Consider the following 19,660-nt stretch of genomic DNA (forward strand, 5'->3'; position numbering starts at 1 on the left):
AACACCCTAGATCGATCAATCCCTTTTTGCCCTAGCTCTTAGTACCTTGAGCAAGCTCTCCTTGCAAGAAAAACTCAAAAAACGAAGTCACCCCATGGTGGAATACCTGGAGAAGATGATCCCCCAAGCCGATTTGAGCTTCTTTGGCCTTAGGAATGGATTTGGAGTTTAGGGCTAAGGGAAAAGGGAGAGCTCTTGCGGGAGAGAAAAAGAACCTGTGGTTGGTGTTTTAACGTTTGGAAACAGAAAAAGGACCCTAGCATGTGTTATAGGGTTGCAAGTCCGGACTATCCGGAAGAATATCCGGAGTATCTGGGTAAATCCGGAATTTCCAGATTCAAACTCGGAGTATCCGGGTTCCTCTAGCTCCAGAATTTGAAATCGAGTTTTGAGTCGATTTGTGACTCGACTTGTAATCGAGAGAATTGGATCACTAGTTAGCTAGTTAAACCCAAGTTTAACACTCAGGTGTTACAATCTTTCCCCCAAAAAGAAATTTCGTCCCAAGATTTATAACATAGGAGCAAGGTTAAAGGGAGGGTGAAATGCGATGTACCTTGATGCGTGTTCAAGAAATCCGGATACTAAGAATTTAGAAAATCCTCTTGGTCCCATGTGGCTTCATCTTCGGAGTGATTACTCCATTGCACTTTATAAAACCTTCTAGTTTGACGTCGGGTAACTCAGTCCTTGCGGTCAAGAATTTTGACAGGATGCTCAGGATACGAGAGATTGGGTTCCACTTGTAGCTTCTCTATGTCAATCACTTTGCTTGGGACACGGAGGCATTTTCTGAGCTGAGAGACATGTAATATATTATGAACCGCGGATAATTGGGCAGAAAGTTCTAGGCGATATGCTACTGGCCCACATCACTCAATAATAGGAAAATGCCCAACATAGCGAGGGGCGAGCTTTCCTTTCACTCCAAAACGCTGGACTCCTTTCATTGGCGATACCCGCAAATAAACATGGTCTCCCACTTGGAACGAAACTGATTGACGTTTCTTGTCCGCATAGCTTTTCTGCCAGGATTGTGCTATTTTCAAATTCTCCTGTATAAACCGGACTTGTTCTTCTGCCTCACTGACCATATCAGGGCCGAACACGTTCCTTTCCCCGGCATCTGACCAATTCACTGGAGTTCTACACCTCCGCCCATATAGTACCTCAAATGGGACCATTCTGATGCTTTCTTGATAGCTGTTATTGTAAGAAAATTCTGCCAGAGGTAGGCACTCATCCCATTTCTTGCTATAAGAGAGTCCACAGGCTCTAAGCATATCCTCCAAAATTTGATTGATTCGCTCAGTTTGACCATCGGTCTGAGGATGATAGGCTGAGCTGCGAATAAGTTGTGTACCCAGAGATGCCTGCAAGTGTTCCCAGAAACGCGCAATGAATTGTGAGCCTCTGTCTGATATGATTGTCTTGGGTACACCATGAAGACTCACAATCCGAGCCATATATATCTCCGCATATTGATGAGATGAATAACGGGTCTTCACTGGAAGAAAATGAGCAGATTTAGTGAGGCGGTCAACTATAACCCAAATAGAATCATACCCCTTCAATGTGGGAGGCAAACCAATGACGAAGTCCATACTAATATCCTCCCACTTCTACGAAGGGATATCCAATAGTTGTAGTATGCCAGCAAGTTTGAGATGACTCGCTTTGACCCTTCGACAGATATCGCACTCAGACACATATTTAGCAACCTCCCGTTTCATCCTTGTCCACCAAAATCGCTGCCTGAGATCTTGATACATCCTGTTACTGCCCGGGTGAATGGAATACCTAGAGAGGTGAGCCTCTTCAAGAATTTGTTTCTGGAGTCCTAAATCCTTAGGTACCACCAGCCGGTTCTTGAACCATAAAACACCTTCGCCATCTAGATGGATGCATGCCACTCGAGAATCATTTTCCTTAAACCTTTGCCGAATCTTTTCCATGTCACTATTATTTTTCTGAGCCGCAATAACTTGATCTCGAAGGGTTGGAGTTAAGACAATGTTAGCAAGAGTACCCTCAGCTACAATAGCCAAATTCAACTTCTCCATTTCTTGACACAAAGTCTCATGCAAACCAGTAGCTGAGATGCAGTTGCAACTTGCCTTGTGACTCAGTGCATTGGCTACAACATTTGCCTTGCCCGGGTGATAATGGATCTTCAGATCCTAATCCTTAATTAACTCTAACCACCTTCTCTGGCGTAAATTCAACTCACTCTGGGTAAAAATGTACTTGAGACTCTTATGGTCCGAATATATATGAACCGGATTACCCAAGAGATAGTGATGCCAGATTTTTAGAGCATGAACCACTGCTGCTAGCTCCAAATCATGGGTGGCATAGTTTTCCTCATGCCGCATGAGGGCCCTGGAGGCATAAGCAATCACCCAGTGATCTTGCATAAGGACGCAGCCTAGCCCCGTGCCTGATGCATCACAATAAACATCGAAAGGCCAAAACAGGGGCCGACGTTAAAAGCTTTCTCAACGTCTGGAAAGCCTGATCACATTTGTCATCCCAAACAAATTTCACCCATTTCTTAAGCAATTCTATCATGGGCCTAGCAATTTTGGAGAAGTCCGGTACAAACCGGCGATAATATCCTGCTAGCCCAAGAAAACTTCGAATTTCCGTAACTGTCTAGGGGTCTTCCAATCTAGCACATCTCGGATTTTGCTGGGGTCGACAGAAATACCGTCCTCTGAGATGACATGGTCTAGAAATTGCACCTTTTTGGGCCAAAATTCACACTTGCTGAATTTGGCGTATAACTTGTGCTCCCTGAGATGCTGAAGGACAATGCAAAGATGCTCTACATGCTCTTCTTCGTTCTTGAAAAATATAAGAATGTCGTCGATGAAAACCACGACAAACTTATCCAGCTCGGGCATAAATACTGAGTTCATGAGATACATGAAATGTAACTGAGCGTTTGTTAACCCGAAGGACACAACTAGATATTCATAAAGTCCATATCTGGTAGAGAAAGCCGTCTTAGGAATATCTTCGGCTCAGATTTTGATCTGATGATAACCCGAACGGAGATCGATTTTGGAAAATACTTTGGCCCCGAATAGCTGATCAAACAAAATATCAATCTGGGGAAGTGGATATTTATTCTTGATTGTGACGGCATTCAGAAGTCTATAGTCCACACACAACCTGAGGCTTTGATCCTTTTTTTATCAAAAAGTGCTGGACAGCCCCAGGGTGAAGTGCTAGGACGAATATAGCCTTTGTCGAGCAGCTCTTGCAATTGCTTCTTTAATTCCACCAGTTCATTGGGTGGCATCCAATAAGGTCTTTGGAAAATTGGTGTCATTCCCGGTTGCAATTCAATTGCAAATTCAACATTGCGATCCGGTGGCATCCCGGGTAAATCCTCCAAAAAAACATCCGGGTACTCACACACCACTGGTATGTCAGCCAAAGCCTTGCCCTCAGTGTGATTCACAGTGGAAGTGATTGACTCAAGGTTCTTTAAAGATAAGGTCAAAGATCCATGGTCAGATGATTTTATGTGCACAGAATGTGCATTAGTGTCTAAAAGAACTCCTTGTTCCTTCATCTAGTTCATGCCAAGTATAATATCCACTCTTTGAGTTGGGAGTACTATAAGATGTGCTATAAATCCTTTTCCTTGTAACTGGAGAGGCACTCGCCTGGCAATTTGGTTGGTAATTAATTGGCCCCCGGTCGAATGAATATTGTATGGATTTGGCATGTTTTCTATTTTCAATCCCAGCCTAATGGCACACTCCTTGCTAATAAACGTATGAGATGCCCCAGAGTCAAATAATATGGTGACGGAACGATCGTTTACAGAAAACGTACCCGCCATCACTGGAGCTCCCTCCGGGATACCCTCAAGGGTGGTGTATTGTACTTGTCCTGGTTTGAAGTGAGCGACTTTGCCTCTCTAATTCTGCTGATTGGACGGCTGTCCTTGCTTCGGCGGCATGAGGCAATTACGTGCGAAGTGTCAGAGCTGTCCGCAGTTGTAGCATGGGAACAAATTTGGGCGCACCCAAATCTTCTGCTCGCTCTATGGAGGAACAGGAGGCCTAGCCACTCACTGTGGCTGTGGTTGCTGAGGTGGCTGATATCCCCACTGCAGCGGTGGTGGCCTGTACACAGACTGGTGCCGGAATGGGGCTCGCTGGGGCCCAGACTGCACAAGACAGAACCTCTGGGGGTTGCTGCTAGAGGACCCCACTGCCGGTGCCTTTCTTTTCTTTTCTGCTTTATGAGCTAGATGGGCATCCTACTGAACGATAGCCCCATTGACTAGCTCACTAAAAGTGTTGAATTTGAACATTGCCAGGCGATCTTGGAGCTTGCTGCTTAGCCCCTGCCTGAAGCAAGCTTGCTTCTTCTCATCCGTGTCCACGTGGTACCCAGCGTACTGTGAGAGTGTGTTGAAATTCTGGGTATATTGCATCACATTACTGTTGCCCTGCTTCAGAGCCAAGAACTCCGTAAGCTTTCTTCTGATCACCCCTGCGGGGACATGATGTTCCTTGAAAGCTTCTTTGAACTCCGCCCAAGTGAATCGAGTGCCAGCAGGAAACATGGCCACGTGGTTGTCCCACCACGTACGTGCGGGACCCCTGAGCTGCTGAGCTGCAAATCCTGCCTTGTCCCCCTCATTGAATGGGTACGGAGTGAACTTGGACTCTATGGTCTTAAGCCAGCTGTCGGCCTCCAACGGCTCGTCTGCCTTGTGAAACAGCGGCGGCTGGGTCCCCAGAAACTCCTGGTACCCAGGAACAGGTGGCGGGTGGTGTCCTGGCCGTGGTGCTGCCCCCTGCTCCACAAGCTGGTGGAGGAGCGCCGTCTGCTCATCACACCCAGTCAGTATGGCCGCAATGGCCTGAACCAAATCAGGAGGGTTCGGGGGTGCTGCCATTCTGCATTCAACCATGATTAGATTAGTCCCATGATTTTGATTACAAAACAATCAACCATGGAAGAATGCAGTAAGCATAAACTAAATCAAAAAGCCAGAAATTTTTTTGCAACCAAATCCGGACTATCCGGATTCTCATCCGGAATATCCGAACACCCCACCCGGACTATCCGGACCTATCTCCGGAGTATCCGAATACACCCATGGTGTTTCACTTCGTTCCCACCCCCAAGATGTATACATTTTTAAAACAATGAATGACATGATGCATGATCGCCCTACGGTAACCTCTCAGTCCAAAACCAACCATCTCCCCGTGACTCTAATACTAACTATATAGGGCTATTACAAATAAACCCGCCCACACTACCAAATAACCTTTTATCTTAAGTTGAAATTTGTTTTTAATTCGTCAAAGCCTCAAAATTAGTCATGCTCGTACCTCCCCCAGTGCATTTCGGCTTTGATACCAGCTGCGATGGAACCACCAAATTAAAACTCTAATTAAGCGTAATGACCATCATTTGAACACATCGGGCGCATTAGCTTAACAGCTTAATCTGGCGATCCTTTCTCAACCCACGGCCCGATCGAAACAACACCGGTAGTCTCACATGAAGGTGAGCGCAGATGATACGAGCACTACACAATACTTAAAAATGTAAACATCAAATGCTCTGAAACATTTAGTTTACAAACCGAGTTCGAAATACATAATATTATACAAGTGTATCTGCCTTTTATATAAAGTTTGATAAACATGGAGTCTGCCATGACAATATATAAGAACGAAAATGAATTACACACTCAGCCCACAAGTGTGCAATTCCATACACTCCAAAGCTACGCACCTGGGTCCTCAATATTCCACCCCTCTGTGTCCAGTCGAACGAACTTGGTGCAACACAGACAGAAGTCTACGTGTGCGGGTCCTGAAATCATTTTTCCCACAAAACCCTAAGTATACTAATACTCAGCAAGACTTACCCGACTAGTGGGTATAACTTAGCCCACCTATGAAGTGTCTCCTCATAAGAGAAGACTTAAAAGTGATACAATATCAGCCCCAAGAGACTGATTATACTTTTATTACATTAGATGATACATCACTATACAACTCTACGCGGAAGTGGGCAGTGAAGCACCACTATCGCGAGGATAACAACTAACACCCACATAACGATATTAACTACAAAGAGGGGGTCATCAGAGTCTTGCGCCATATGAAACTTTCCTGTGGGTGACCCTATCCACAGGCAAGGTTGGGTGCAGGACGGAACCTCTACTCAACGTCTTCGGGAACGAAGTCTGGATCTTCCTCTATAAAAATTAAGAATGGGGTGAGTACAAACGTACTCAGTAAGTTCAACCACACCCACAGAGGGGGTATAAACAGAATATAATGCACAGGGTAAATCAAGGATAAGGCTAGAGTTTAATTTGCGGAAAGCTGATTTTTATGCAAGGGTTCATTTGAAAGAAAGGATTTTCAAAGCAAGTTTTTCGAGTAACACAGGATCCAAGTTTTAAGTTACTACCGGACTCCTCATCCACAGTAGCACACGGCACAACTGCCGGACACTTTTCTAAAACAACTCACGCCAACCCATCTATTCTCAGAAGAAACACTAGTTATGTGACCACACCGTAACTCGCCCAGTACCGTGGGCATGGCTATTCGAATAGATTTTAACTCTGCAGAGGTGTGCAACTTTACCCCCAAGCGGGGTAACGCAACTCGATCACTTTAGTGTTGGCGCTGATCCCAACTTGGTCCTTAATTGTGACAAGATGGATATCTCCCTTCCTTGCTCAACCACACAGGCACGAGCACACCATTTGGCAAATCACACAGAAGTGCCATCCATCCTGTCTAAACTTATCTTTCGAAAATTTCACATTTTTCCCTTCCCACACACTCACACATTTCCTTTTATAAAACAAGTTGTATTGTGTTTAAGGTCCTAAGCGTTCTAGCAGCCATTAACGTCCAAACAAATCACATTCAGACATTAATCAAGGTGGTCAAGGAATGGTTATAACAAATCAAGGGGTGGCTATCCAACCATATTTTCAGCAGGCAAAACACATGCAATCTTATAAAACAGGCCAATAGGTTGTGTTTATAAAAAACTAGGACAAAATATGCATCAAAGGGCGGGATTGAACTTGCCGTCTTCAAAGCCTTCCGGGAAGTCCTGATCGAGGTACTGTCCTTCGAGTTCATCATCGCAGAACTAGTCATCGTTCACTTGCTCGTAGTACTGCTTGTCGACGGGCTCTCCCTCATTCACACCATGATCTACGACGCATACAAACCAACACACAATCAAGAAAAAGAAATAAAAGCTTTATCATTGAGCTCGAATCAGAAACTATTAAGATCTAGAGATAGGAGTAATGTTTTGGGCAATTCCCTAATGGCATGGCCAAAACTATGTTATGAATGGCGTGGTAAAGTTTCAGGTCGATCGGAGATTGTTTGGCGCATGAAATGATAGGTTATATAAATGTTTAGGGGTTAAATAAAGAGTCAGGGACATGTTTGTAATTATTTCTGAGAAGGCAGGGGCTTGATTGGTATTTTAGAAATCATCCGGGTTATTCTAGAAAAGTGTAGGGGTATATTTAGAATTAAACTTATATGATGGAAGGCTAGTTCCCTAAATAAATAAGAGTGGAAGGGCCTTTATACAAAAGTGACATATAAGGGGGGTTCTTTAGGAAATAGAGGAAAGGACAGGGGGTTCTTGGGCAAAACGCCCTTCTCCTTCCTCTCCCCCACGCAGAACAGAGGAGAGGGGGGTGCTCGGCACCGGCGGCCGATTCCGGCGCCCTGGGGCACGGCGGCGGCCGGGGTTGGGGGAAAAAGAGGGAGGGGGCGAGGGGGTTCCAATCCCGTCCTCACCTCGGGCTGAGGTGGCTTGTGGTGGCGGCTCCACAGGCGCAGGCGGAGGCCGGCGGTGGAGCTCTGGGCGGCGGCGCAGTGGAGCTCGGGGTGGAGAGGGGATGGCCGGCAGCGGCTTGTGGCAAGGTGGAGGGCGTCTAGGGCCCCTTTTATAGGCCGGAGCAGAGGGGAGGGGGCGGCGTCACGGGCTGCCAGGGAGCTCCACCATTAATGGCAGTTGGTGGTGATGGGACGGCTCGGCCGGTCAGGGCGCGAGCGGCGAGGCCGTAGCACAGAGGCGAGCTCGGGCGACGCTGTGCAAGGAATGCTCGGGGACAAGGCGCGGGCGGCGGCAGTGGCGAGCACAGGGAGGTGGCAGTGGTGGGGTCGAGCTGCATGGCGCGATGCGGGCGTCGCGGGGCAGAACGCGGGCGCGTGCGCGCGTGGCGTGGCAGCGCAGCGTCGCTCGTGCGCGGGCAGCAGCGGGGATTGCGACAGGCGTGGGTGGCGCGGCGCAGTGCGCGTGCGGGCGGCGCAGCGAGGTGGGCGGCGTGCGGTGCGGCGAGGCGTGGCAGCGAGCATGTGGGGTGGCAGGCCGTGGAGCTCGGCGTTGAGCTGTGCAGGCGCTGTGCGTGCTGTTGTTGGCGCTCCTTAAGTACCCCTTTTATCCCTTGTTTATCTTTGATAATGGCATGAATTTAATATCAAAATCACTAACCGTCCTAACCCCGGCATAATTATTGGTCATTTTCACACTTGCACATATATTTTGGAGGAACTTCGTTTTTGCAGGTTTTTGGCCTATTTTGGAGCATGAAATGACGAGGCCCATGATCGAGCGCTGACACGGGGAAAGACGAAGGCCAAAGCCCAAAGGGAGGACCAAAGCCCATGTTGATTCGAAGCCCATTCACGCACATCCATCCTCCAAGAGTGCCCAAAGGACCGAGCCCACGAAGATGAGATCAAGATACTTCGGGATTAAGCAAAGCAAATGAAGATTTAAGGAAGGATTCTCTATCCCATCCTTTCCTCGAAGATATCTCCAAGATAACGACGTCCAAAGGGGTGCAATCGTGAAGGACATAAACTCTAGAAGATGCGAGGAGTCTACACGCAAAAGATGAGACCGAGGCGAGCCCGAAAGGGGTAGGCCGGCCGGGCTAGGCCCATGGGGCCGGCCGGCCCAGCACGTTTTCGAGGCGGTTTGGTCTCCCCTTCGACCGGTGGCTTCCTCGGCTTATAAATAGCTCACACCTTATTCAACTCATGGCATCCATCCACCCAGAACTCGACGAAAAACTAGGGCCAAGATCGGAGGGAGACGACGGTCGCCGCAAGTCTTCGAATTTGTCTAGGAGATGGCTTAGGCCACCCCTAGCTGCCATGGCCTCCCTACATGGTTGTGCCATGGTGGAGTTCATGAGCTAGTTGGAGTCGTCAATGGTATGTACTCGGTGGTGACGATCCAAATGAATCTATTATGTGAGTAATGATAATCATGTCTTCCGAATCTATTAGCGATCATGTTCTCTCTTTCGATTTCGTTCTTTTCTTTGGGTTTGCTTCATCTTAGATATATTATCAAGATAGATCTCTTAGCGTGATCTTGTAGTCATGGTGGCTAGAGGTTCATGGCGGAACTACCAAAGGGGGTTCGACTTGCTTCAGGGTATTTCGTTCAAAGGGGGGCGTCGTGACAGGCCGTTCCCACTGAGTAGGCAGAGTATCGAGGGATCAGATTGGAGATTTTGGATTTAAAGATGCTTTTGATTGAGATGCATGATTTATTTGCTCGCCAGCTTGAACTACAACTAGATGATGATAGGCCTAGTCATGTCTTTGGTTTTGCTATGATTAAGCCTATGTTCATGGATGAGATCAACCTTTACACATCACTCATATCTGTCAAAGATTTACCCTTTATATGCAACCAATGCTTCATGTTAGGATAGATCCGTTAGATTAGATGGAAAATCATAGGTAGTTCTTTGTCGATCCACGGATTGATAAACCTTGGGAGAATACTCTAAGGGAAAAGCTACACGAACCGTGCACTTGCGGTATACAAATCGGGGCGCTAAGGAGCGTCAACAAGCTTTTCTGGCGCCGTTGCCGGGGATCGGCAACACGAACCCTAGGGCGATCTATCTAGTTTTTGGACTAACCCTAATTTTATTATTGCATATATCCTGTGTTCTTGTTTGTGTCCATGAATGCAGGTAAAACTCTAGACACAAAGCGATTGAAAAGTTCTCAACGTCCGTACTTTGACAAGTCCAATCTCACTCAAGCAAGTTGATGGCTACGTGAAGACCCGCTCTTTAGTGGTAGGTGCTAACTTTTGTTAGTGGCCCAGCATCCGCTATCGAGTCCCCACTCCCCAAAGCAAAAGATGATAAATAAGGTGCGCCGCCGTGTCAATTGATTTTAAAGACTAATGTTTTGGGAAAAATTGTTTGTTCAAGCAATAGGTATGAAGCATGCCCGCGAAGAAAATCATGCAATCGGATCATCATCATCTCCAAAGTGTTACTGTTGTAATGAGTTTTTTGTCCAAGATCAGAGAAGTACCATGAGCAAATAATAAATTATTTTGAAGCTCCATCAAGTCTACTTTCCAACGCATCAGGAATCATAAATTTTGGAGATCGGTGTGAAGAGTTATGGTAAAATCTTTCAACGCTGCACGTTCTGAAATATCTCGGGACAGAGCGTAGTGCCGGAGTAAAACGACCATAACTTCTTCATCCGGAGTCCGTTTGGGATCAATGACCACTTGTTGAAAAGGTAATTTCATAAGGCTTTCCATGGAGTAGAATTTTGGTTCATGTTCTGTGCAGTATGATCAAGGAATTCAACGAAGAAGAGGCAGCAACAAACAGTGGAGAAAGTGATGACGATGTCGCAAGATGTTTGGAGAACTTTGTGCACAAAAGTTGATGATTTGAAGTTGACCAATGCTAGAGGAAACAAGATTAGAGGAACCATGATGCCACCCATCTTCTCCATGGGACGCTCAAGAAGCTTCTAGTCGAGTGCAATCAAAGAAAGAGACCGCTCTGATCATCGACACAAAGCACGGGAGCCTCCTTCGATCCCGACACCTTAGGCAAAACAAGAACCACGGAGACAGACCATTGGAGTCATGCTACTCGCTGGTGAATCAATGGTTATGACCTTGAAGCCAAGGATGCACAACAAGACGCTCCGAAGACCACAAGATCAAGATCATCGACATCTTCGGATCGATTCGTAAGAAGTCATTGTTATCATCAATATTCTGCTCAACCTCAGAAGCAAATAGCAGCATATTTTTGGATATTCAAAAGCTCCACGAAGTTCCCACCCCAATGAATCAAGAACCAAGTCAATCGGAGATTCCTACAAGCGGATATGGCCAAAACATTGAAGGTTGTGCACTCTAAAAATTTCTGGACAGCACGCAGCGCCAAAAGTGAAACGGGCATAACTCCCTCGTTTGGACTCCGTTTAAGATGAATAACCACTCGTTGGAAAGGTAATTTCATAAACTTTTCAATAGAGCTATATTTTGGTATATGTTCTGTTGAGTATGCAGGAGAGATTCCACAAAGAAGAGGCAGGAGCAACGCGATGAGAACAAAATAGAAAAGATGACGATGACAACAATGAAGATGAGCTTGGGCGATATTTTCAACAAGCGTACATGATAAAATTCAGAGGCTTGGAGCAGAGGAAGAACCCCAATGACATTGGAAAATGAAGGCACAAGCGGTCGATCTTCGACAAACGATGATGTTGCAAACAAACCACGACGGATTACAAGAGCGCAACATTCAACACATGGAGACGTGAGAAGCAAATCACGACGGACCACGAGGAGTGCATCAAGATGACATCTCGCACAAAGCACAACGACTCCAATGAGTATGAAAAAGCTCCGAGGCTAAGGTATACAGTGAATTCTCAAGCTTCTATTGGTTTTGTTGATAATCGTTAAAAATCTCATGCTCGAACCAATAGTCGGAATGAAAGTTTAAATTCTATGCCTTGTTCTTTTCATGATGATAGGCTAGAGTTTCTTGAGAAGGTTGATTTCATGCTTAAAGAACCTCTGCCTAATAATGAGCTCCGCGCTATGCAAGAAACACATGCTGCATTTAATTACACCATGCCTTGTTGATGAAATTTAATTGAGGATGTGATTATGTTGCATATGTTTACAAATAATTGCAAATCTCGATCTTGCTTTGCGCTTGGTCAAGCTCATGACCCTAAAAGAGCACATGTCGGGTGAAGCCCCGAATTTCATTAACCATACAGGACATGAAACTCAAATGATGAGGAGGAAAACTGTGCCCAAAATTTTGAACACCATCATCAACATCTTCAAGTTTCAAGAACGGACGTCGCTAAGCCTCATCAATTTTTTGCACAAGTCCAGAGATTTACAATGCAAGAAAGTTGAATATTCAGGATCTCCATCAAGTCCTCGGTTCAATGCATCCATGATCGATACAATTGAAGACCCACGGGAGGAGCTATGTCTCAAACATCGGAGATGCACGTGCTGAAATCAGCACGGGGCATATTGCAGTGACGGGGAAAAAGGGGCATAACTCCCTCAATTGGAATGCGTTTTGGGCAAATGAAGACTTGTTGGAAAGAATATTTTGTGCACCTTGCATTAGATCAATTGTTTGGTGCAATTCCCAATCTGGATAGAGAGGAAAATCCGTGAAAAGAAAGGTACCGACGAAGGACAACAAAGAAAGAGGTGACCATGATGTGAGAGACGATTGGGCAAGTTTTCCATTAAGCGTGATTGATCATGTCCAACATGTAAAGTGGAATAAGAGCTGCATGGAACACCTTCACCTCTTGCATGAAGGACCATGGCTTCGCATCAATGAGAAGGTATGTAAGAAAGTCGAGCTCTATGACTCTAAATGAAGCGCTTTGCGGGAGGCAACCCGATCTTTTATTTTATATATATTAATATGACCGTCTACATTGCACTCTTTAATCGAAATATCAAGTAATATTGTATCATTGCTCTCATAAAAACCACAACTTCATGTTGTTCATTCTAAATGTTATTGAGGGAGCACTTTGTTATTTGATCTTGGGAAACTTGTAGACCTTTTTGTGTGCCTATTAGCGTTTTGAGTCTTTTTCTTTGTGTCTTTTTAGAGAGATTTATGAAGCAGTGCACCACCCTTTGATTCTAAACTTGTGGCTAGTTAACTTAGGCTAACTTTTTGTTTTGTTTTAGACCACCTCATCATATCATATCATTTTGTTCACTCACCCCGTGTTGCATTCCATACCATGTTGTTCGTCTCACCCTTGCATTGCATTGCATGTTGCATTTAAAAAAAACCTTTTCTAAAAATATTGACTAGCCTCGCTTTTGAGATCCTAAAACCCTTAGGAAAACCACTCATAGAGCAATCCTAAAACCATAGGTTATGTTTTTCATTCAAAAAAATCTAACTTTTGTTTCTCTCTAGTTTTTTTTTAAAAAAACTACCTTAGATAGAATTTCTATACCCAACACTCTCTCTTCAAAATTTTTGTTTTAAGCCAAAAAAATATAGGAAACCCATAAACCTACTTCTAAAACCTTGTTAGCTCGGTTGCTTGGTCCTTTTCGATAAATAACCTTTTCATTGACAAAAGCCTCACTTCTTATGAAGTGTCGCGAAGGCCTTTTGTCACTCTTAGCAATTGTTTTTGAATAAGCTAGTTGCGGAACAACATCGAAAAGTCCTTTTAACCTTGCTAACACTTGTTTTTGCTAACTTTGCATTTATATTTTGCATCCACCTCATTGTCCTCACTTTCATTTTGTTAGCTTGATCCTTCGGTAGAACTTTATTGATGAAAGCTTTCATATCCATGTTAATGCTTGACGTGAGCATTTTCCTTTTTTGCAATCTTGTGTAAGCATGGTGTTTAGACATGATTGAAGACCATCATCATTCAGTTTTATAAACCAAGCTATGAGGTTGCATTTGGTTGGTTTATAAGCTTTGCAATGCGCTTTATTTTTTCTTGTGCTATGAAGGCCTATTGATCTTGGGATAGACATGGTGTTTTGACCTTGTTTAAATAAGTCTTTGTGGCTATGGAGAAGTTCGGCAACCTAGTTGTAAACATGGTGTTTAGAACTAGGTGTAAACATTGTCTTTGTTTATATACCTCCCTCTCATTTGCATTTAAACTAGCACACACGTACACTCACTAGGTTTTTTTCGCTAAGCTAGCTATGCCAAAAATTGAGATCTTAGGAATGGTAGTTTTGTTGGCAATTGTCTCTACTCCCGACTGTCACCTTGGGGGTAGATTGTGCACTTAAATTGTTTTGCAGGCATGACAAAGTGTTCCCATGAATTCGTGATCAAAGAAGAAATCAAATTCGTCAACATCTCCAAAGTTCGAAAGCAAGCCTCGCTGTTTTCATCAAATTTTGCACATGGACAGAGATGTACAAGAAATAAAAAGTTGGTATTCAGAAGCTCCATGAAATTCCCGTTCCAACGCATCCAAGATCAATGAATTTGAAGACCCGTACAAGGAGATATGGCAAAAACTTTGGACGCTGCGCGTTCTGAAATTCGGAACAGATTGCAGCGCTGGGATAAAATGGGCATAACTCTCTTATTCAGAATCAATTTTGGGCGAATAAGGACTAGTTGGAAAGGAAAATTCGTGCACTTCGCAATGGAGAAATGTTTCAGTACATGTTCTGTTCTGGAAATTGAAAGAAAAAAATTCGTGAAGATGAGGCAGCAATGGGACAACGAGGAATTGAAGGAGGCGACGACGATGAGAAGCATGTATTGGGACCATGACTTAGTACAATAAGAAGTTGAAGGAAATTGAGGCAACAAAGGTGAAGACACATTGAAGATGATATTCATACACATGAGGGAAGGACTTCAAGAATTTCAAGATGGTCCATCTTCTCCTTCCACGCCTAGCATCATGCTAAGCATGGGAGAGGATTTCGTGGACAAGGAAGAAAGATCTCATGGAGTAAGATAATCACGGTTGCCACAAGATGCTCATGATTCTTCTTCCATGCTTAGCAAAATGCTTAAGTATGGGGGAGGCCGCGCTACACTTCATTACGAGCATCGAGACGGACGGTAATTCTTCCTCAACTCTCTCTTTTTATAAATGCTTGTACATATATGCCTTCAACCATAGATGCAACCTTTGTATATACCTCTCAACCTATCACATGGCTTCTAGGAGGACAACCTAGTTTTGTTTTTGTTTTCAATAAGTGTAGGATCACCATCACTTTGTGCTCACCACATTGATACATTTTGGCAATACCTTATGCTTATGGAAAAATGATGAAAGTTGCTGCTTTGTTTTACCTACGCTATGTTGTATATGACTTGACCTTTTGCTCTCAATTAAATGGAATTAAAATGATTAAATACCGGCTCTTTTATTTGTGGAGGTTAAATGACTAATTTCTAAACCCACATATTCTATGTTGCTCTTTGATTTAAGTCTACCGATGACCTTACACCTTGTGATTGTTTAATTTGAAAACTTGTTTCCTATGCTATCTATATTTGTGAATCTCTTGCAAAGTTCTACCTACCAAAGCCTATACATACATATTCTTTCATGATGAAACCTTTAGATTGCAAACTTATATTTTGATGAGTTGGATTAAGATTGATTTCTTTGGTATGAGACAAAGCAGCTGGTCATTCCATTTTTTTGTGTAACCTTCTTTTTGCTAGCCTATTTATCCATGTATTGTGAGTTTCTACTTCGGGAATTTTGCAAACCTCGCTGGATATCCACCCTAAACCAAAAATATCTTTTTGTGATTACCTCCTTGACCACAACCCAATTTGAGTATAGATTATCATTTCGACAGAATCAAAAGAATCAAGGGCACCATATAAAGAAAAGTTTTGGGAGACAAGGCTCTCCGGAGATTCAAGAGGTTCTACAAAGAAGAAGGTGAATTTGAGATACTTACCCTAGCTAGTTGGTTCTCCCACTATTCATACTCGAAGACGAGCATTCGTTCAAGCATGGGGGGATGGCTGGGTAAGTATTCTATGCTATCAAAAGTTCTAAGGAGAAAAAGAAAGAAAGAGAAAAATAGAAAAATGAAAAAAAGAGAAGAATAAAATGATCTTTAGCTCTTTTTTGGCTTCATTAATTTTCCAAGTTACTTTGAAGAATTATTCCATACTCAAATCTTCCAACCATGTGCAATCCGATAACGAGAACTTCATTTGTGTCTCGGGATCATCCATTTGCCACTTGCACATGTCCACCTATCTAAATGTGTGTGTTTCATCTTTCTCCCTCTCCAACATTATTTTCCAATGGCCTTTTTGACTAGTCTCAGTAAATCTAATAGATCTCTCTCTTAGTTTGACAATATTTCAGATATAATGTTTTGCTAGGATTGTTTTTACCTACTAAGCTCCAAATAATCCTTCCACTTTTATATATGAGTAGAATAGGTTGAAGACAATCTAACATAGGCTTGAGCGACTTGATGAGATGAGTATTTCCATGATCTTTTGCAAGAGAACCTCACTTATGTTTGATATGCATTCTTTTGAAAACTCTTCACGATGAAACAAGGTAAAGGTTTGAAGTTCGCTTAAGTTTGAGAGAATTGCATTTATCTATTATTGTGGCTTGTTCTTTAATTGCTAGTCTATCTCCCATAATGAAAAAGTAGCCGGTCACAACATGAACTTAAATACTAAATACTTGAGAGAGCAATATGTCTTGTTATGTATGACTAAGTGCAGAGAGGACATTGAGGGGCAACGCTGATTTCTTTATAAGCAAATCTCCTGGACTTACTCGAGGACGAGCAAGGTTTAAGCATGGGGGGAATGCTGGCGCTCCTTAAGTACCCCTTTTATCCCTTGTTTATCTTTGATAATGGCATGAATTTAATATCAAAATCACTAACCGTCCTAACCCCGGCCTAATTATTGGTCATTTTCACACTTGCACATATATTTTGGAGGAACTTCGTTTTTGCAGGTTTTTGGCCTATTTTGGAGCATGAAATGACGAGGCCCGTGATCGAGTGCTGACACGGGGAAAGACGAAGGCCAAAGCCCAAAGGGAGGACCAAAGCCCATGTTGATTCGAAGCCCATTCACGCACATCCATCCTCCAAGAGAGCCCAAAGGACCGAGCCCACGAAGATGAGATCAAGATACTTCGGGATTAAGCAAAGAAAATGAAGATTTAAGGAAGGATTCTCTATCCCATCCTTTCCTCGAAGATATCTCCAAGATAACGACATCCAAAGGGATGCAATCGTGAAGGACATAAACTCAAGAAGATGCGAGGAGTCTACACGCAAAAGATGAGACCGAGGGGAGCCCGAAAAGGGGTAGGCCGGCCGGCCTAGGCCCATGGGGCCGGCCAGCCCAGCCTGTTTTCGAGGCGGTTTGGCCTCCCCTTCGACCGGTGGCTTCCTCGGCTTATAAATAGCTCGCACCTTATTCAACTCGTGGCATCCATCCACCCAGAACTCGACGAAAACCTAGGGCCAAGACCGGAGGGAGACGACGGCCGCCGTAAGTCTTTGAAGTTGTCTAGGAGATGGCTTAGGCCACCCCTAGCTACCATGGCCTCCCTGCGTGGTTGTGCCATGGTGGAGTTCATGAGCTAGTTGGAGTCGTCAATGGTATGTACTTGGTGGTGACTATCCAAATGAATCTATTATGTGAGTAATGATAATCATGTCTTCCGAATCTATTAGCGATCATGTTCTCTCTTTCGATTTCGTTCTTTTCTTTGGGTTTGCTTCATCTTAGATCTATTATCGAGATAGATCTCTTAGCGTGATCTTGTAGTCATGGTGGCTAGAGGTTCATGGCAGAAATACCAAAGGGGGTTCGACTTGCTTCAGGGTATTTCGTTCAAAGGGGGGGCATCGTGACAGGCCGTTCCCACTGAGTAGGCGGAGTATCGAGGGATCGGATTGGATATTTTGAATTTAAAGATGCTTTTGATTGAGATGCATGATTTATTTGCTCGCTAGCTTGAACTACAACTAGATGACGATAGGCCTAGTCATGTCTATGGTTTTGATATGATTAAGCCTATGTTCATGGATGAGATCAACCTTTACACATCACTCATATCTGTCAAAGGTTTACCCTTTATATGCAATCAATACTTCATGTTAGGATAGATCTGTTAGATTAGATGGAAAACCTTAGGTAGTTCTTTGACGATCCACGGATTGATAAATCTTGGGGGAATACTCTAAGGGAAAAGCTACACGAACCGTGCGCTTGCGGTATACAAATCGGGGCGCTAAGGAGTGTCAACAGCTGTGCGGCTCGGCGGACGGCGTGGCGAGGCGGCCAGGCGACGAGACGATTCGGTGAGCGGCGCAGCCGCGTTGTGCGCATGGAGCGCGTGACGCACGCGGGCGATGCGTGAGCTGGCGGCCGGGCGTGGCGTCGTGCGCGGCCCGGTGCGCCGGGGTGTGGCGAGCGCATGTGCGCGCAGTAGCGCTCGCTCATCGGGGCAGGGGAGGCAGCGTGCGTGGGACGGGAGGGCGGCCGGTGGCGGGCCGAGCAGTGCTCAGGGGTGCACGGCAGAGGAGAAGGAGAAGGAAAGAAGAGAGAGAGAGAGAAGAAAAAGGAAAATAGAAAAGGAAAAAGGAAATGGAAAAAGAAAAGAGAAAGAGATGGAGATAGAGAGAGCGAGCGCGCACCGGCGATATTCGCGGCGGCTACTGCGGCCCGGTCGGCCACGCGCGCCGTGACGTCCGGTCAGACGACGCACGCGGAGCGAAGAGAAAAAGGGAGACGGGACATCGGTCGAATTCGGGTGTCGGGTCGGGGAAAAGTGTCGGGGAATTAGGGGCTTGGATAGGAAGGTTCGAACTCAACGACGAAAAGAATTTTGAAAATTATTTTTAGCGTGCGATTTATCTGGTAAATTTTTCGGGATGTCACAAACCTACCCCACTTAAAATGAATCTCGTCCTCGAGATTCGGCTGGCTTCTAAACAAGTGGGGAAACTCCTTCAAAGCATCTTCGCGCTCCCATGTAGCTTCTTCTATTCCGTGTCTGCTCCACTGGACTCTGCAAATCCATACTTCGGAGTTTCTTGTTCTCTTAATGACAGTGTCCAAAATCTTGACAGGTACTTCCTAGTACCGAAGGTCTGTTTGTAGATCTATTTCTTCTTCTGGCACATGCTCTTTCTCAGGTACCCTCAAACATCTCCTTAGTTGGGATACATGGAATACCGGGTGTATATCTGACATTCCTTCTGGTAGCTCTAGACGGTATGCTACGGCTCCGACTTTTTCCAGAACTTGGTACGGTCCAATGTACCGAGGGGCCAATTTTCCTTGTACTTGAAATCTCCGGGTTCCTCGAATAGGTGAAACCTTAAGGTAGACAAACTCTCCCGGGTTGAAGCTTATTTCTCGTCTCTTCTTGTCTGCGTAGCTCTTCTGTCGAGACTGGGCGGCCTTCAGCTTTTCTCTAATCTCGGCCACTCTTTCTTCTGCTTCCTTTATGAGTGCGGGTCCGACTAGGGCACGTTCTCCAACTTCTGACCACATTAGGGGAGTTCTGCATTTTCTTCCATAAAGAGCTTCGAACGGTGACATGCCCAAGCTTGCCTGATAACCGTTGTTGTATGAAAATTCCGCATAGGGTAGACTCTGCTCCCAATCCTTGCCATAGGTAAGGACGCATGTTCTCAACATATCTTCCATGATCTGATTTTCCCTTTCTGTTTGACCATCCGTTTGTGGGTGGTAGGCGGAGCTGAAGTCTAATTTGGTGCCCATGGCTTTATGTAAACTTTTTCAAAACCTAGA

The sequence above is a fragment of the Panicum virgatum genome, chromosome 5N, assembly GCF_016808335.1.
Source record: "Panicum virgatum strain AP13 chromosome 5N, P.virgatum_v5, whole genome shotgun sequence".
NCBI lineage: Eukaryota > Viridiplantae > Streptophyta > Magnoliopsida > Poales > Poaceae > Panicum > Panicum virgatum.